The 20988-nt window shown below is 36.8% G+C and overlaps 1 long non-coding RNA gene across 1 annotated transcript in view; it reads left to right on the top strand.

The window, feature by feature from the left end:
• Window positions 1-1246: 1246 nt before the first annotated feature.
• The window catches only part of LOC129038818 (uncharacterized), a 79155-nt gene continuing 59413 nt past the window's right edge, over window positions 1247-20988 (top strand). Inside the window, exons 1-2 of the long non-coding RNA XR_008503233.2 lie at window positions 1247-1836; window positions 16829-17116. This is a non-coding gene — a long non-coding RNA (uncharacterized LOC129038818). The remainder of the gene's footprint in view (window positions 1837-16828; window positions 17117-20988) is intronic.

Raw genomic sequence — 20988 nt, 5'->3', positions numbered from 1 at the left:
GCTGGATTTCTCTCTGTGGGAAAAGAAATTTACAAATATGAAAAGGGGAAGAGAAGAAAATAACTCATTGCTATTGTTATGGTAAGAAGGAAGAAGGAAGGAAGGAAAGAGCAAAAGGGAGGAAAGAGCAAAAGGAAGGAAAGAAGGAAAGAGTGAAAGGGAAGGGAGGAAAGAACAAAAAAAATTATCAATGCAAGTGAATATGTCTGTGTACATATACATGAATACATACATATATTTCAAAATTCTGACCATGGAGAGGGCCTAGGTGCAATGACACCCCAGTAGCAATTAATACCAAGTATGTAGGTTCCAATTTCCATAACAAACAACAAGGACTCCTTGTAAAAGTGGATGATTCAAGGATGAAGGTAGGGAAATTTCAAGATTAGCCTGGAACATTGGATAGTAATGAACAGTGGTTTGAATGGTGGTATTTATCAGTGTCCATTTTCTGATTTGAAAGGCTTGGCAATTACTCTGTAGGAGAGTGTCTTTGGGAGAAGTAGTAATAGGAATATTTAGAGATGATAGGACATAAAGATTTCAACTTGCTTAACTTGCTCTCAAAATGTTCAAAAAAGGTATCATATCCTTGAAAATACACATCTATCTATCTATCTATCTCTATCATCTTTACAAAGAGAGATGGAGCAAATATGAAACTACTAACTGAGGAATCTGGATGAAGAGAATGTGGGAGTTCATTCTACTGTTCTTGCAACTTTTCTGATAAAAATATTTCAAAGTAAACTATTTCAAAATTAAATTTAAAAACTCAATATATGAGTTTAACAATAGGTTGGACACTATTGAATACAAGACTTGTGAACTGGAAACATATCAATGAAAAATATACAAAGTGAAGCATGGAAGAAAAAAAGAGAAAAAATAAGAAACAAATGTAAGAGACATACAGGACAAGTATGAAAGGTCTACCATGTAAAACTGAAGTTTCAGAGGGCAAGGAGAAAGAAATAGAGCAGAAGCAATATTCAAAGGGATAATGGTTGGGAATTTTCTAAAGCAGATAAAATACATTTAATCCACTGATTAAGAAGCTCAGCAAACCCTCAAGCAGGATAAGTATAGAGAAAACCACAATTATGCAACTCAGAATAAAAATGCTGAACCAAAGACAGAGAAGATGGAAAAACCAGCCAGAAGAAAAAAGACATATTATCTACAAAAGAGCAACAATGAGACTGGCAGCTGTCTCTAATAGCAACAATAGAAGCCAGAAGATAATGGAATGCTATCTCTAGAGTACTGAAAGAAACTAAAGGCCAATGTGTGAAAAACAATCTTCAAAAATGAACGTTAAATGATGACATTTTCAAACAAACAACAAAAAGAAGCAAAAAGTAAACAAAAAAACAAAATTCACATAATTTATTGCTAGTAGTTTTACACTGAAATGCTGAAGGGATTTCTACTAGCAAAAGTAAAAATGATCTCATTTGAAAAGATGGAAATTCAAGGAGGGAATGAAAAATATTGGATGGGTAAATATGTTGGTAACTATAAATGAATATTGACTACACAAAATTATGTTGAATAACTGAAAGATGAAAACACAGTCTCTTGAAGGAGAAATGTATGGTCAAATTGCATGCAGGAAAAACTTCTATAAAAGAGTTACTACATGCTCTGGGTTGGCAGATGGGATGAGCAGGGGTGCATCAAAAGTAATCGAGAAGGTGATTAGTTGGTGTACTTCAGCAGGAGCAACCAGATGAATTGACTTCTCTATATCCCCATATTAGCCACAAGCTAGGCAGCAGCCTGCAGGTGGGAGCAATGCCCATGGATGCATGGGTCAGTGTGCTACATACAGTAAGTACACGATGGTACCAGTTCCTGGTGAGAGGACACAGATGAATAGAAAAGAGACTGAAATGATATACAATAAGCCAGTAACTAATGTTGCCACTAGAGATGGGGTTAGAGGAAATAGTTTTGTCTACATTATATGAATCTTTCACAATAAAAATGTATTCATATACTACTTGTATAATTAGAAATATATTTGAAAATGAATAATTTTGTATAGGAAATATACGTTTGACTCCATGCAATAAATACTGACATCAGCATCAAAATAAAACATTTCTAAAAATCACCTGGAAATGAAAATACAGTCTTCTAGATAACTCCTGTATCAAAGAGGAAAAAAGAATGCTGATAACATAATATAATCTTGTGAATTGTAACCAAATCTTACCTTATGAAAAATTTTGCTTAAAATAACATAAATGTATAACTCAGGAAATTAAAAAGAAGAAAATAAATCAAAAGAAAGTAAAGAAAAGAATGCAAAAGCAATGACTTACATATGAGAAAGCCAAACATTACAATTTATTGATAAAAACAGTAATCTTGTATTTGAAAAGTTATAAAAACAAAACAAACCAATCAATCCCTTTCAAGTCTAGCCAAAGGAAACCTAAGAGAACACAAATACAATATTAGAAAACAGAAAAGGTATAATCAAAGGAAATTATAATTTTTAAATAAAATTTTTGTACTTTTCTGAGTATAAAATTTTAAAATAGTTTTTTTTAAGGAAACTACAAACAACCAATTTGCCTGAATAAAATATAGGAAGCCAAAAAATCAATGTGCATAGAACAGTTGAAAGTTTTGTAAAAAAAATACTGTAAAATGGCTCTGGGCCATGTTGGTTTTCTCAGAAATTTTTACTAAATACTGATGTATAGTTAAGTTCTGTAGTACTTAATTGTTACAAAACTATAGAAATCATAACTTTGATACAATAAACCTGATAAATATGTCACAAAACCATGGGCCAATCTATCTAATAAGCACAAATAAAAAGTCTGTTATGAAATATCAAATCCAACAGTATACTAAAAGAGCAATACACTTTATCTGATCAAATTTATTCAACAGTACAAAAATTGTTCAAAGTTAGGAAATATGCTAATGTAATCTTGGTAGATGCTAAAGGATATTTTATAAATGTTAACGTTACTTTTGATTAAAATTCCTAGTGTGCCAAGGGAAAAGCAGACTTTCTTAACTTGGTAACAAGTATTTTTTAGAAATCCAAACCCAATATAATACTTAATAATGAAATACCAAAAATAATCACATTAAAATGATAAATAAGAGGACACGGGAGCACAAGAAGAAAAACCAGGGACTCTTCCAAGATGGCCTAATAGGAACAACTCCGGTCTGCAGCTCCCAGTGGGAGCGACGCAGAAGATGGGTGATTTCTGCATTTCCAACTGAGGTATCTGGTTCATCTCATTGAGACTGGTTGGACAGTGGATGCATCCCACAGAGGGCTAGCTGAAGGAGGGTGGGGCATCGCCTCACCTGGGAAGCACAAGGTGTCAGGGTATTTCCCTTTCCTAGCCAAGGGAAGCCATGAGAGACTGTGCCGGGAGGAACAGTACACTTCTGCCCAAATACTGCGCTTTTCCCATGGTCTTCACAACTGGTAGACCAGGAGATTCCCTCCAGTGGCTGGCTCAGTGGGTCCCATGCTCACGGAGTCCAGCAAGCTAAGATCCATTGGCTTGAAATTCTCACTGCAAGGGCAGCAGTCTGAAATTGACCTGGGATGCTGGAGCTTGGCAGGGGGAGGGGCATCCACCATTGCTGAGGCTTGAGTAGGCAGTTTTATGCTCATAGAGTAAACAAAGCTGTCAGGAAGCTCGAACTGGGTGGAGGCCATTTAAGCTCAGCAAGGCTGACTGCCTCTCTAGGTTTCACCTCTGTGGGCACGGCATATCTGAACAAAAGGCAGTAGCCCCAGTCAGGGCCTTATAGATAAAACCCTCATCCCCTGGGACAGAGCACGTGGGGGAAGGGGCAGCTGTAGGCACAGCTTCTCCAGACTTAAATGTCCCTGCCTGACAGCTCTGAAAAGAGCAGTGGCTCACCCAGCATGGTAGTCGAGCTCTGACAATGGATGGACTGCCTCCTTAAGTGGGTCCCTGACACCCATGTACCCTGCCTGGGAGACACCTCCCAGTAGGGTCCGAGAGACACCTCATTAAGGAGAGCTCTTGCTGGCATCTGGTGTGTGCCCCCCTGGGACAAAGCTTCCAGAGGAAGGATCAGGCAGCAATATTTGCTGTTCTGCAGCCTCCGCTGGTGATACCCAGGCAAACAGGGTCTAGAGTGGACCTCCAGCAAACTCCAACAGATCTGAAACTGAGGGACCTGACTGTTAGAAGGAAAACTAAGAAACAGAAAGTAATAGCATCAGCATCAACAAAAAGGACATCCACACCAAAACCAACATCAAGACCAAAGGTAGATAAAAGACCAAAGGTAGATAAAACCACAAAGATGGGGAGAAACCAGAGCAGAAAGGCTAAAAATTCCAAGAACCAGAATGCCTCTTCTCCTCCAAAGGATCACAACTCCTTGCCAGCAAGGGAACAAAACTGGACGGAGAATGAGTTTGATGCATTGACAGAAGTAGGATTCAGAAGGTGGGTAATAACAAACTTCTCCAAGCTAAAGGAGCATGTTCTAACCCATCACAAGGAAGCTAAGAACCTGGAAAAAAGGTTAGAGGAACGGCTAACTAGAATAACTAGTGTAGAGAAAAACATAAATTACCTGAGGGAGCTGAAAAACACAGCACGAGAACTTCATGAAGCATACAAAAGCTTCAATAGCTGATTAGATCAAGTGGAAGAAAGGATATCAGTGATTGAAGATCAAATTAATGAAATAAAGTGAGAAGACAAGATTAGAGAAAAAAGAGTGAAAAGAAATGAATAAAGCCCCCAAGAAATATGGGACTATGTGAAAAGACCAAATCTACATTTGATTGGTGTACCGGAAAGTGACGGGGAGAATGGAACCAAGTTAGATAACACTCTTCAGGATATTATCTAGGAAAACTTTCCCAACCTAGCAAGACAGGCCAAGATTCAAGTTCAGGAAATACAGAGAATACCACAAAGATACTCCTCGAGAAAAGCAACCCCGTCGTATAATAATCAGATTCACCAAGGTTGAAATGAAGGAAAAAATGTTAAGGGCAGCCAAAGAGAAAGGTTAGGTTACCCACAAAGGAAAGCCCATCAGACTAACAGCGGATCTCTTGGCAGACACCCTACAAGCCAGAAGAGAGTGGGGGCCAATATTCAACATTCTTAAAGAAAAGAAATTTCAATGCAGAATTTCATATCCAGCCAAACTAAGCTTCACAAGGGAAGGAGAAATAAAATCCTTTATAGACAAGCAAATGCTGAGAGATTTTGTCACCACCAGGCCTGCCTTACAAGAGCTCCTGAAGGAAGCACTAAATATGGAAAGGAACGATGGGTACCAGCCACTGCAAAAACATGCCAAATAGTAAAGTCAATTGACACTATGAAGAAACTGCATCAACTAATGGGCAAAATAAGCAGCTAGCATCATAATGACAGGATCAAATTCACACATAATAATATTGACCTTAAATATAAATGGGCTAAATGCCCCAATTAAAAGACACAGACTGGCAAATTGAATAAAGAGTCAAGATCCATCGGTGTGCTGTATTCAGGAGACCCATCTCATGTGCAAAGACACATATAGGCTCAAAATAAAGGGATGGAGGAAGATCTACCAAGAAAATGGAAAGCAAAAAAAAGCAGGGGTTGCAGTCCTAGTCTGTGATAAAACAGACTTTTTTTTATTATTATACTTCACGTTCTAGGGTACATGTGCACAAAATGCAGGTTTGATACATAAGTATACATGTGCCATGTTGGTTTGCTGCACACATCAACTTGCGGCACTATTCACAATAGCAAAGATAAAACAGACTTTAAACCAACAAAGATCAAAAGAGACAAGGCCATTACATAGTGGTAAAGGGATCAATTCAACAAGAAGAGCTAACTATCCTAAATATATATGCACCCAATACAGGAGCACCCAGATTCATAAAGCAAGCACTTAGAGACCTACAAAGAGACTGAGACTCCCACACAATAATAGTGGGAGACTTTAACATCCCATTGTCAATATTAGACAGATCAACAAGACAGAAATTTAAAAAGGATATCCAGGACTTGAACTCAGCTCTGGACCAAGCAGACCTAATAGACTTCCACAGAACACTCCACCCCAAATCAACAAAATATATGTTCTTCTCAGCACTACATCGCACTTATTCTAAAATGGACCAGTAGGAGTGTTTGGAAGTAAAACACTCCTCAGCAAATGTGAATAACAGAAATCACAACAAACTGTCTTTCAGACCACAGTGCAATCAAATTAGAATTCAGGATTAAGAAACTCACTCAAAACCACTCAACTACATGGAAACTGAACAACTTGCTCCTGAATGACTACTGGGTAACTAATGAAATGATGGCAGAAATAAAGATGTTCTTTGAAACCATTGAGAATGAAGACACAACGTACCAGATTCTCTGGGACACATTTAAAGCAGTGTTTAGAGGGAAATTTATAGCACTAAATGCCATCAAGAGAAAGTAGGAAAGATCTAAAATCGACACTCTAACATCACAGTTAAAAGAACTAGAGAAGCAAGAGCAAACAAATTGAAAAGCTAGCAGAAGACAAGAAATAACTAAGATCAGAGCAGAACCGAAGGAGATAGAAACACAAAAAAACCTTCAAAAAAAATCAATGAATCCAGGATCTGGTTTTTTGAAAAGATCAACAAAATTCATGGACTGTTAGCAAGACTAATAAGGAAGAAAGAGAAGAATCAAATAGACGCAATAAAAAATGATAAAGGGGATATCACCACCAATCCCACAAAAATACAAACTACCATCAGAAAATACTATAAACACCTCTATGCAAATAAACTAGAAAACATAGAAGAAATGGATACATTCCTGGACACATACACCCTCCCAAGACTAAACCAGGAAGAAGTCGTATCTCTGAATAGACCAATAACAGGTTCTGAAATGAGGCAATAATTAATAGCCTACCAACCAAAAAAAGGCCAGGACCAGACGGATTCACAGCCGAATTCTACCAGAGGTACAAAGAGGAGCTGGTACCATTCCTTCTGAAACTATCCCAATCAATAGAAAAAGAGGGAATCCTCCCTAACTCATTTAGGAGGCCAGCATCATCCTGATACGAAAGCCTGGCAGAGACACAACAAAAAAAGAATTTTAGGTCAGTATCCCTGATAAACATTGATGCAAAAATCCTCAATAAAATAGTGGCAAGCCGAATCCAGCAGCACATCAAAAAGCTTATCCACCATGATCAAGTCGGCTTCATCCCTGGGATGCAAGGCTGGTTCAACATATGCAAATCAATAAACGTAATCCATCACATAAACAGAACCAATGACAAAACCCACATGCTTATCTCAATAGATGCAGAAAAGACCTTCAACAAAATTCAACAGCCCTTCATGATAAAAACTTTCAATAAACTAGGTATTGATGGGACATATCTCAAAATAATAAGAGCTATTTATGACAAACCCACAGCCAATATCATACTGAATGGGCAAAAACTGGAAGCATTCCCTTTGAAAGCTGGCACAAGACAAGGACACCCTCTCTCATCACTCCTATTCAGCATAGTATTGGAAGTTCTGGCCAGGGCAATCAGACAAGAGAAATAAATAAAGGGTATTCAATTACAAAAAGAGGAAGTCAAATTGTCTCTGCAGATGACATGATTATATATTTAGAAAACTCCATCATCTCAGCCCAAATCTCCTTAAGCTGATAAGCAACTTCAGCAAAGTCTCAGGATACAAAATCAGTGTGCAAAAACCACAAGCATATCTATACACCAATTACAAGCAAATAGAGAGTGAAATAATGAGTGAACTCCCATTCACAATTGCTACAAAGAGAATAAAATACCTAGGAATGCATCTTACAAGGGATGTGAAGGAGAACTACAAATCACTGCTCAATGAAATAAAAGAGGACACAAACAAATAGAAGAACATTTCATGCTTATGGATAGGAAGAATCAATATCGTGAAAATGGCCATACTGCCCGAGGTAATTTATACCTTCAATGCTATCCCCATCAAGCTACCACTGACTTCCTTCACAGAATTGGAAAAAACTACTTTAAAGTTCATATGGAACCAAAAAAGAGCCCACATAGCCAAGGCAATTCTAAGCAAAAAGAACAAAGCTGGAGGCATCACACTACCTGACTTCAAACTGTACTACAACTCTACAGTAACCAAAACAGCATGGTACTGGTACCAAAACAGTTATATAGACCAATAGAACAGATCAGAGGTCTCAGAAATAACACCACACATCTACAACCATCTGATCTTTGACAAACCTGACAAAAACAAGCAATGGGGAAAGGATTCCCTATTTAATAAATGGTGCTGGGAAAACTGGCTAGCCATATGTAGAAAGCTGAAGCTGGATTCCTTCCTTACACCATATACAAAAATTAACTCAAGATGGATTAAAGACTTAAATGTAAGACCTAAAACCATAAAAACCCTAGAAGAAAACCTAGGCAATACCATTTAGGACCTAGGCATGGGCAAAGACTTCATGACTAAAACACCAAAAGCAATGGCAACAAAAGCCAAAATGCACAAATAGGATCTAATTATACTAAAGAGCTTCTGCACAGCAAAAGAAACTCTCAGCAGAGTGAACAGGCAACCTACAGAATTGGAGAAAATTTTTGCAATCTATCCGTCTGACAAAGGGCTAATATCCAGAACCTACAAAGAACTTCAACAAATTTATAAGAAAAAGACAACCGCATCGAAAAGTGGGTGAAGGATATGAACAGACACTCCTCAAAAGAAGACATTTATGCAGCCAACAGACATATGAAAAAATGCTCATCATCACTGGTCATTAGAGAAATGCAAATCAAAACTACAATGAGATAACATCTCTCACCAGTTAGAATGGTGATCATTAAAAAGTCAGGAAACAACAGGTGCTGGAGAGGATGTGGAGAAATAGGAATGCTTTTACACTGTTGGTGGGAGTGTAAATTAGTTCAACCATTGTGGAAGACAGTGTGGTGATTCCTCAAGGATCTAGAACTAGAAATACCATTTGACCCAGCAATCCCATTACTTAAAGGATTATAAATTATGCTGCTATAAAGACACGAGCACATGTATGTTTATTGTAACACTATTCACAATAGCAAAGACTTGGAACCAACCCAAATGCCCATCAGTAATAGACTGGATAAAGAAAATGTGGCACATATACACCATGGAATACTATGCAGCCATAAAAAAAGATGAGTTCATGTTCTTTACAGGGACATGGATGAAAGTGGAAACCATCATTCTCAGCAAACTATCACAAGGACAGAAAACCAAACACCGCATGTTCTCACTCATAAGTGGGAATTGAACAATGAGAACACATGGACACAGGGAGGGGATCATCACACACTGGGGCCTGTAGGTGGGTGGGGGACTGGGGGAGGGATAGCATTAGGAGAAATACCTAATATAAATGATGAGTTGATGGGTGCAGCACACCAACGTGGCACATGTATACCTATGTAACAAACCTGTACGTTGTGCACATGTACCCCAGAACTTAAAGTATAATATAAAAAAAAATAGAGAATGCTTTCTATTAATACTTCTATTATTCAGTAAGATTCTGGAACTTATGGCCAATAAAAGAATATAAGGAAAGGAAAAAAGTATATATTGGTTGTAAAACGTATGATTACTTACCAAAAATTATATAACTACCTTGGAGTAAAATCAAGAAAACTGTATGCTACAGCAACAGAAAGTACGAGAAGGCAGTTAATACAAGATTAATATACCAAAAATCAATAAAAGTTAGAAAATGAAGTGGGAAACAAGAATCATTAATAATGCTAATAAACATACCTAGAAATAAATCCAATAAGAAAGATGCAAGATTTTCAGTTAAACACAAAAGAAAGACTAAAATAAATGAGGAAACATAACTATATTGAGGGAAGAGTATAAAGTAGTAAGTTATAATAAAATTATTGCAATTACAATTAAAAACTAAAGCATTTTCAGAACCTTGAAAAATAAGTTTAAAATTTTATTTGGAATATAATAAAGAAGTTATAATGCTATGAGCAATATGAAAATGATTAATGAAGTCTTGATCTGTAATTTATTAAAACATATTATAAAATACAGCAATTAAAACACTCTGACACTAATAGAGATAAAAATCAATATGTCAATGAGTTATTCATAATAAAAAACAGACCTTGATATATATGAGATTTACTATATAATAAAGTGATATTTCATATTAGTGGAGAAAAGACATATTGTTCAGTAAATGGGCTACAAAATTTTCCTACCCAATTGGGAAGAAATGAATCTGTATTCCTACTTCAGAACCATATCCTAAAAGGTCTCTAGATTGGTTAATGTTTTAAAAATAACAAAAATAATAAATGTACCAGTGGAAAATAATTTTTATGTAAGGAACACCTTGCTAAACACATCAGATAAGTACAAACCATAAAGAAAAAGATGAATGAAATGACTATATAAACAAGATAAAAGACAGATGACAAAATGAGGGAAATTGCAATGACACCCAATATGTTAAAATTATCTTTCACAAATCTGTAAGATAAAGGAAAACACCACTACAGAAAATAAACAACAAATATAAACACAGAATTCACAAAGAAGTAGCACAGATGATCATTAAACATAGCTCTTAAAAAATATACAAACTCACTTATAATTAAGTAAAAAAAATTAGACTACAAAGACCAAAATGTATTAAAAATTTACATTGTTAGGTATGACAATAGGAAAAAATATGGACTTTAATCATTCTTGATGGAAGCATACATTGATATATTTTGTCTTTCTCTTCTAGAAATTTATTATGAAAAATATTTCTCCAAGTAATCACAGATATATGTATAATGATGCCACTTTTATTACAAGTGTGAAACTAATCCAAATCCCTATCATTGGGGGACTGGTTAAATAGATTATAATAACTCTGTATAATAGAGTGGAATACTATGTGGCTATTAAAAAGAATGAAATGACTCTGTGTGTATTGATATAGAAAGATACCCAATGTATATTGTTTAGTAAAAAGGCAAGTGCGAGTTACACATACACACACAGTATGATACATTTTTCGTAGTATATTTATGTACATATTTGCATAAACACAGTCCCAAACTTGGAAGGATGTAGACCAACTGCGATCAGTGGTTTTCTCTCAGGCATGGTGTAAGGATGGGGCGGAGATTTTCATTATTCCTTTTGAATAAATTTGTTCAATGATGCCTATGTTATTTGTACATAGAAAAAAATGAAAATGAAGAAGTATATGGTACAAATGGGGAACTCAAAGCCAAACTTGTGCCTAACTCTGACTTTAAATACCTGAAGAAAACAAATTTTGAAGGAAAATTCCTCAAGTTAGTCCTATATCTCTGGAATATGATAAGTTTCACAGAGATTTTTACGTTGTTTTCTCCACGCGTTTCTCTGTGATGATCTGCGCTGCACTGCTTGATGGAGTCCAAAGGGCTTTGCTGATGATGAGGATGCCAGAGTGTGGCGCCAGAGAGTCACCAAGCCCCAAATTAAACTTAAGAGCTATGGCAAGGTAGGACCCCCAACCAACAAATCCAGGAACCCAGGCCTGTCATAACTGCAATCTGACCTGTCAAGCCCTATTTTCTTTCACTTCTGAATACCCTTCCATTGTTCCTTGAACCACCCCTGGAGGCCACATAAGATGACAGCAGCTGCTGTCAGGGAAACCGCCCCTGGTAGCTGTAGTTTGGGGATGGGATGGGTACAGAAGAGATGCTCTGAAGACATGAAAACACCTCTTTAATGTGGCAAGACATTGACTTGTAGGGAATGGAAAGAACATGAGCAATAAACTTTGGTAGCTGTTTTGGAACACAGACCACTTGGAATGGAAACAGAAATTCCCTCAGGGAAAATCATAGCAAGTAGACTGCAGCCACAAAATAAAGAACAGCCCAGAATATACAAGTGAACATGTTTCTTCCTACTCGTAACTGTATATCTTTATAGCATCACCTTCAAGGCTAACATATTTCATTTCCTTTACTGCTTTATAATTCTTTGGAGAGCTAATTTTAAAAACAACTTTGCTGTTTACACTCTTAAAATTTTAGCACATATATGCACTCAGAAAATTGGACTAGATGGGGGAAAATCCATATGGTAGTAAAATTATTTTATAAATTATTAACTGGCTGGCATTTTTATCTAAGGATGAGAATCATGAATTTTTCTCAGCATTTCCTTTTAAAGAGGTTATAAAGTTAAGCTGTAAAAGGATTCACATCAGTCCTGCTGAAACAATGGATGATAAAGTCCAAGTAAATAGCCATTGACACAAACTTGTCTTTGTCTTTATAGGAAGGGAAATTTCAAGAATAACTCTAGAAACAAAGTAATTTTTGTAGAGTGAAGGCAAGACTGTGCATTAAAATGTGCTTTTTGTTAGGAGGTAGTCATATGGATTGGCTCTGTGTCCCCACCCAAATCTCATCTTGTAGCTCCCATAATTCCCATGTGTTGTGTGAGGGACCCAGTGGAAGATGATTGAATCATGAGGGCTGGTCTTCCCTGTGCTGTTCTTGTGATAGTGAATGGGTCTCACGAGATCTGATGGTTTTAAAACTGGGAGTTTCCCTGCACAAGTTCTCTTTGCCTGCTGCCATCCACATAAAATGTGACTTACTCCTCCTTGCTTTCCGCCATGATGTGAGGTCTCCCCAGCCACATGGAACTGTTAAGTCCAATAAACCTCTTTCTTTTGTAAATTGCCCAGTCTTGGGTATGTCTTTATCAGCAGCATGAAAACCGACTAATACTGGTAGACTACTGGATCTAGGCCCAATTTTGTTATTTATTAATATATGGAATTGCATAGCTCATTTTGGGTAGCTTATCAAAGCCCTGAACCTCCATTTCTTTATCAAAAGATAGAATTGAAGTAGATGGTGTCAAAGGTATGACAACTCTAAGCTTTTTATAACTATCAAATATAATTGTAGATTTTTAACAAAATGCAACAGGTAGAGAGACAGAGAGATGAAAGAAGGAAGTAAGGGGATAAATTAAATTTAAAATGATGTCAAGCATTAATTTAAAAAGTAACCTCTATTGACTTGAAAATAAATTTATTCTGTTTTTAAACACTATTTTAAAAATATGCTTTATTCACATTTATAAAATCATTTCTTCAATTAATATTATATCTGAAGTCGTAGTACATGTTATTTTTTGTTATTGAACAATTTTTGTTATGCTATAATCTGAGTGTTTGTGCCTCGAAATTCAATAGTTGAAAACTTCTCTTATGTGACAGTATTAGGAGGTGAGACCTTTGGGAAATGATTAGATCATGAAGATGGAACCCTCATGAATAGGATGTGCCTTTTACAAGAGGCCCAAGAAAGATCCCTTACCCCTTCCACCAAGTGAGGGTGGAAAAGATGCCTTCTGTGAACCAGAGTGGGCCCTCTCCTGGTAGCAAATCTGCTGGCACCTTGTTCTTGAGCTTCCTGGCCTTCTGAACTATGAGAAATAAATTCGTATTGCATAGAAATCACTCAGTTTATGGCATTTTTGTTATAGCAGCCTGACTAGACTAGACATTGTAGTATGTAAGCAAAATGGGCTCATTTTTATATATGACACAGACAAAAAACCATAAAACATATTACTGGAAATATACTAAAGCACTCAGATAAAATGAAATGGAAATGCTGTTTTCTCCATGAGAAAACAAAAAAGAAGAGGAAGATAATGAGGTGCCTGATTTTAAAAAAATAAACTTTTACTTTTGAATAGTTTCAGATTTACAAAAAAAAGTCACGATGATAGTACAGAAGGTGGCTATACAACCTGTACCCAGTTTCTGTTATGGTTAACATATCACATCTCTATGATTCATTTTTAACAACTAGTGAATGGTTATTGACATATTTTAATTAACTAAAGACCAAACTTTATTCAAATATTTTTACTTTTTACCTAATAACCTCTTTCTGCCCCAGGATCCAATTCAGGGTGTGACATTACATTTAGTCATCATGTCTTCTGATTTCAGTCTCTATAATTCCCAGTTCCTCACAGCTGGGACTCCTGACATCCCATATACAAGAGCAACTCCACCCCTGTGTCAGGCCATATTTAAACTGTGCTAATCCCCCAGGCAGAAGCCTCAGTATCAAGTCCCATTCTTAATATCAAGTCCCATTAGGTTTGACCCCATACTAAAAGCTACCAAGTTAGCCAGTCAGTCCCAAATTACAGGCCTTCCATGTGCTCTGTTCCAGCAGCTACTTTTCAGAGGCTAAGACCCCTTTGCTTTTAATCTGTCTGATCTAGGATCAATGTCTCCTGCTGAATTTTGACTCCTATGCTCACACCCTAGTCACACATCCTTCAGTGTCAGGCTCTTAAAAGAAGGTGGTCTTGTCCATAGGCTCAACCTTGCTATGTGCCACTGATTCTAAAGTTGAGCCTCTGCATTAATCTAATTTAAGTTCTTCGTTAAATAACCTATCTGGTTTTCCTCTCAGAAACCTAGGAGCTTGTTTTTCTTCCAGACAAATTTCCTGGTGGGTATTAGAATCCTGTCCCTGAAATCTAGTCTACCAGCTAAGGCCTTGTTTCACCATGGACACCTGCACCACCTGTCTTTAGGACCCGCATGATCACTGGTATCATGTCATGGATCTCCACTCTCAGCCCAGTCCTCTGAAACACATGCCAAGTATTTCCTATATGAAATGAATGAATGGTCAGGGGCCATCATGATTATACTCAACAACCGTGATTGTACTCTACAAATTTTCTCTGAGTAAATGCCCGTGGGCCAAAGCCCAGGTCATAAGCCTTGGAACCTGAGTCAGCTTCCTAGGGGACAGAGTGGCTCCCTCTCCGGTCAGGCCTGGCTCTGCCCCTGCCCATTCTCACGGGGAGCCATCAGTCACACTCTCCAAATGAAACAGTCTTTTAACTGAACAACTCAGCAAAAGGGGGAAACTCAGTTTTTGTCTACATGAAAGAAAATTGAGGACCATTTAGAGGCCATTTCCTGACTTTATCTAAATATAAGTTAAATTCTACACTGCATTTGGTAACGGATAAGCTTTGTTTGCAGCTATAGAGGTCATGATCGTTAAATTTGGTCAAGATAAACCATTTACTTTAGCTCTTTTTATTTGACATGACACTGATAAGATACAAATTTGAAAACCACATAAAAAATTTGGAAATACTAAAACATTGATTATGTAAATTTAAAATTTTATTCATATGGGGATCCTTTTTCCTGCAAAAAAAATTTAATTTTAAAAATATGAGTTTTTTGTTTACCCAATTGTCAAAATCAGATTTATCAGCTAGCATAAATCATAATTCCTTTAACAGTTTCACAAAATAGGCTAGGTTTATAAACACAGTCTATAGGGTGCTTTTTCCTACATTCCATTCATTTTAATTTTTAATTGATGCTTATTATTTAATAATGTTATTCTTTGTTATTATTGACACCTTTGAGTTTAAGTACTCTGTAGTCTAGACAGGATACACTTATTGATACTGTAAATAATAGATAAAGGATTAGTGTGCAATTTACTGTTAATGTGATTGATGGATTCAATTCTCCACTGTAATACTTCTCTGTTCTTATTTTGGCTCCAATGCCAACGGTCTTGATCATTGGACAATGCCAATAATGACTGCATAAAAATGAACGTATTCTTCATATTTCTTAAATTTGTTCTTTTGGTCTTGTCATTTCATAAAAATGGTGTTACAAATGGAATGGTACAAAATGGAGCTTCAAATCAGGATGTGTTTTGCTGTTGTACTGCCTTGCTATATACAATTTATTTTTCAGAGGTGGAATCTTGGGTTTGTTTAATAGAAGGTGTGAAGTTAGAGAAATGAGAATAGAAGTAGCTTTTCATGGCTGTGTTTACTGAGGTGAGGCAGAATGACAGAGTGGACCTTGTTCCTCCTCCTGTGCAATTCACAGAGCTTATAGGAGGTGACCCTAAAGGCCAAGGCTGAGATTTCAGGTGAAACTTTGAAAGGGTGAAAAGGCATTCTGCCCAGCAGGCAACTATCCATGCATCACCCTTAGTCATATTAATATTAAAAGAAATCCAGCGTATGCCTGAGAACAGCCTTGCTTTATTTCTGTCGCGAACAAGACAAAAAGAATAGGCTTAATTGCAGATATTTTACATGTCTGTATATGAATTTTTAATTGCAATGAGAACGGGATTAAAATTAGAAAAAATATATCGCTGATTACAGGTTATAAAGTATTAAGCATACTCAGTTTCTAGATCTTGGTTTGTAATACTATTCTCCAATAAAAAGCATCAGGCTCTGTGGAGAAATGGTCAATTCTAGGAATGGGGCAGAAAATATATGAGACAAGTCTGGAGCATCGTTTAGTGTCATAAAATAAGGAAATGCTAAAAACAAAACAAAAATGGGGTATATTAAAGGAATATAGAAGCCAACAGAAAGAGATTCCAATGGCCACAGCTGGGGTAATTGGAGCAAGAAAATAAATAGTGCAGTATTACATTATATCCCAATGTATAAAACAAATATTCATGAGTTATTGAATAAATAACATGTACAGAAGTATTCCAAATAATTTGTATAGCTATCCCCTCAAAGATGTGGAGAATAACTCCCTACGCAACAACCCCCATAAGTATGGGCTGCACATAGGGACTTCCTTCTAAAGAACACAGCATGGAGGGAAGGGGAAAGAGTAACTCTCAGTGGAAAAGAACTCTGCTTCAGCCACATAATCGCATTTGACATCATCCATGACAGGTCACGTTGACAGCATGAACTTTTGATGTGATGTGAGGAAAATGGCATTCTACCTCTGTGTTCTTCCTCCCCAAAATTTGTAACCACCATCTAATCATGAGGAAAACATCATACAAGTCCAAATTGAGGAAGATTCTACAAAATGCCTGATTAATATTCATCGAAACTGTCAAGGTCATCAAAAGCAAGGAAAGTCTGAGAAACTGCCACAGCCTAAAGGCAGTCCAGGGAAACATGATGACTCAGTGGTATTCTGGGTGGGTTTCTGGAACAGAAAAAGGACAACAGGTAAAATCTAAGAACATATGAATAAAGTATGAACTTTAATTAATAATGATGTATCAATATTGATTCATTAGTTTTGACAAATGTACCATAGTAACGGAAGATGTTAACAATTAGAGAAACTGGGTACAGGGTTATGGGAACCCTCTGTACTATCTTTGCAACTTCCCTATAAATCTAAGACTATTCTAGAATACAAAGTTCATTTTAAAATAAATTTTTAAAACATTTAGAATACTAGACCACGGTATCAAAATAGGTAGAAATCCTCAGTCATAGGACTCTTATAATCCAAGATGTAAACTAAAAATTATACATAAAGCTGTTCAAAACAGGATTAACTAAAATAACATAAAAAGGAAAATTAGGGAATGATTAGAATAAAATTATTGTATAATTATAGCCATTTGATGATGTCAACTTTTAAAAAGCATGGTGTGATGTGTGTGGTTTGGCTATGTCCTTACCCAAATCTCATATTGAATTGTAGTTTCAGTAACCCCCATGTGTCATGGGAGGGACCCAGTGGGAGGTAATTGAATCATGGGGGTCCTTACCCCCATGCTGCTCTTCTCATGATAGTGAGTTCTCACGATATCTGATGGTTTTATAAGGGGCTTTCCCCCATTTGCTAGGCACTTCTTCCTGCCATCATGTGAAGAAGGGTGTGTTTGCTTCCCCTTCCATCATGATTGTAAGTTTCCTGAGGCCTCCTCAGCCATGTGGAACTGTGACTCAATTAAATCTCTTCCTTTATAAATTACCCAGTCTCTGGCAGTTCTTTATAGCAGTGTGAGAATGGGCTAATACACGTGGTATATAGGCAAATGCATGTGAAACACTACTCAATGAAAAAGATGAAAAGATTGATAACCTCGGGCCTTCTTGTGGTCTGAGACAAACAGACTTCTTACTTTTACTGTTGTGGTCAGCTTTTCTGTTCTCTGCGGCCAGATGCACTCCTCATAGTCACAACAAAGAAGTAAACAGACAGTGCTTGAAGATTGTAAATTGGGGTAAATCTTTCTAGAGGAAATACAGAAATATGTAACAAAAATCTCCTGATTTTGGTAACTTATTAGTAAATAAGTTTAAACTTTAATTTGTACATATTTTACCTATTGTGAATGTACATAAAGATTCAAATATTTGAATATTAATTTAATCATTGTGGGTTTGGGGTTTTATTTGAGTCTCACTCTGTCATTCAGGCTGGAGTGCAGTGATATGATCATGGCTCACTGTAGCCATCATCTCCCAGGCTCAACTGATCCTTCCACCTCAGCCTAGTGGGTAGCTGGGACTGCAGCTACCATGCCTGGCTAATTTTTTAAAATTTTTTTGTGGAGATGGGGTTTTGCCATGTTGCCCAAGCTGGTCATGGTCATTGTTAATAGCATTAAAAAAACTACTTTATGTCCCAACAATATATTATTTACATAAATATTGTATAATATTTACATAAATTATGGTTCAACCATCCAATAGAATACTTTATACTCATTAAAACTCAGGTTGTATAACTTCACAGGAAAAGCTTATAATAAGTGTGAAAAGGAGCTTTCTCAAAGAAGTAGGAATAATCTCATATTTTAATATAATGATAATTACATATTTATAATGATTACTTACATATAATTATATATGATTATAACTTATCAATATACCTATATAATTAAATATAGAAAGTAATATAAAATATATAAATATTTTTATGTTACATAGGCAGAAAAGTTGGAGGATTTTACTAACCAAAACTGCAGTGGTGATTATCTTTAACAGTGCTTTTTATTTTTTTACATTACATCTTACATTTTGTATAATACATTTTTTTCTACAATTTCAAATTTTACATTGTTCTTGTATTGCTTTTTGGACCAAAAAAGAATAAATATTATTTTTTTTAAATTAAAACCATGGTTAGAACTCAGCTGATACGAGTGTAAAGTCAATGGCTATAAAATTATTTTTTAAATTGTTACACATGGACTTACTCCTAAGTAAATGCATTTCCCCATGAGAAGAATTACTTCTGTCTTTAGTGTCTAGAATACTGCAATTTTGTGTAAATATGAAATTGGGTCTTGCTCATTTTCATACAACTTTCTTAAGTGCTCCATGGCATCTGAGAGCCAGTAGTGTTTTAAACAGAGTCGTTACAATCTGGAAATTTGAGTTCTAAGTTTGGATTATTTACATCTTCAATTGTGTTTTCACTAAGTCCCTTCACTCTTCGGGAATTATAGTTTCCTACATGTAAAAGGATATCTCCTATGATGAAATCATGAGGTATCCTGGGCAGATGATGACTTCAGTGATGTTGTGCCCCTGAAAAAGAGTGTGGCTCAGAGTGGGACATGTTTTCCTTTCCTTTGAACACATATTACCTTGCTCATCTCCATGGCCTCCTACAAGGCAGATAAGCAGCAGATGTGACCATTACAAACAATCATCAGATGAAGCAGTGACATAAACAGGCAGAGTAGGATGAGGGTGTGTTGTTTTGCAGACCACGTGGGAGGAGCAGCTTTCAGAGCCAAGAATGAATATTGGATGAAGTTATTAGGTAAAAATGGACTTGCTCAACATCCCAGAAAGGAAACTCCTCCTGTGCCCGAGTTCAAGAACAACTTCCTAGGGTGGAATGAGAGACTTCAGCTGATGGAGGGGAAAATGACATGCCACCTGGAGAAAAACCCAAGGAGAGACCAATATTCCCCTTGTTCCCCTTATAGATCTTACACTTTCCCACTGAAACAGGAGTTAACATCAGCACAATTCAGGTGCCCAAGGAGTTCCTTTTTTTCAGAGGCAAGGTTTCTCTCTCTCTCTCTCTCTCTCTCTCTCTGTCTGTAGCCCAGGGTGGAGTGCCATGGAGCAATCATAGCTCACAGGAGCCTCGAACTCCTGGTCTCAAGGGATTCTCTTGCCCTGGCTCCCCAAAACTCTGGAATTATAGGCATAACCCACCACGCCCAGCTCTTGCAGGGTTCTTTATCTTTGGCAAGTCTTAAGTTAGCTCCAACTTGATTGGGATGAGGATAGAGTAGATTCCTTCTATCTCTTTTTTTAAATTAAAGTAGTTTAAGAAAAGATATGGAAATGCAGAAATGGATACAATGTACTCTAAAAAAATGTCAGGAATCCACTCACTCTCACGTTCTCTCTTTCTCCTCTCTCTCTGTCTCTATCCACCCCCCTTCCTCCTTCCCTCTCTCTGTTTATGCCAAGCTGAAGGGGAAAACGTGACAGGGTACACTTTCTGAGGGTTTCAAAAAGAAAAATAGTAACTTCAAGGTGAAGAAGCCTGGAAGACACCACCTTAACCTACTAATCAAAGTTAACATCATCAGTAAGAGACAAATCAATGGCCTGTGTCTCCCCATATGCTGCACTCAAAAGGACATGGCATAATTCCTGTGATTTTTTTACTCAAAATAATTAATGTATATTTAATTGTGGAATCTATCAGCCCTAAACTTGGCCAGGCACAATGGCTCACGCCTGTAATCCCAGCACTTTGGGAGAACAAGGTGGGCATATCACTTGAGGTCAGGAGTTCAAGACCAGCCTGGTCAACATGGTGAAACACCCTCTCCACTAAAAATACAAAACTTAGTCTGACAAGGTGGCACAAGCCTCTAATCCCAGCTCAGGAGGCTGAGGCAGGGAAATCTCTTGAACCTGGGAGGAGAAGGTTTCAGTGAGTCAAGATTGTGCCACTGCACTCCAGCCTGGGTGACAAAGTGAGACTGTCTCAAATAAAAAAATAATAATAACCCTAAATTTAGAAATATTTCTAAACATAACTGACCAGTGCTCTTTAAAAGTGACAAGAACATGAAAGACAAAGAAGCACTGAGAATCAGTTCTAG

This window comes from Pongo pygmaeus, chromosome 5 (genome assembly GCF_028885625.2).
Source record: "Pongo pygmaeus isolate AG05252 chromosome 5, NHGRI_mPonPyg2-v2.0_pri, whole genome shotgun sequence".
Taxonomy (NCBI): domain Eukaryota; kingdom Metazoa; phylum Chordata; class Mammalia; order Primates; family Hominidae; genus Pongo; species Pongo pygmaeus.
This window is presented reverse-complemented; position numbering and strand designations above follow the sequence as displayed.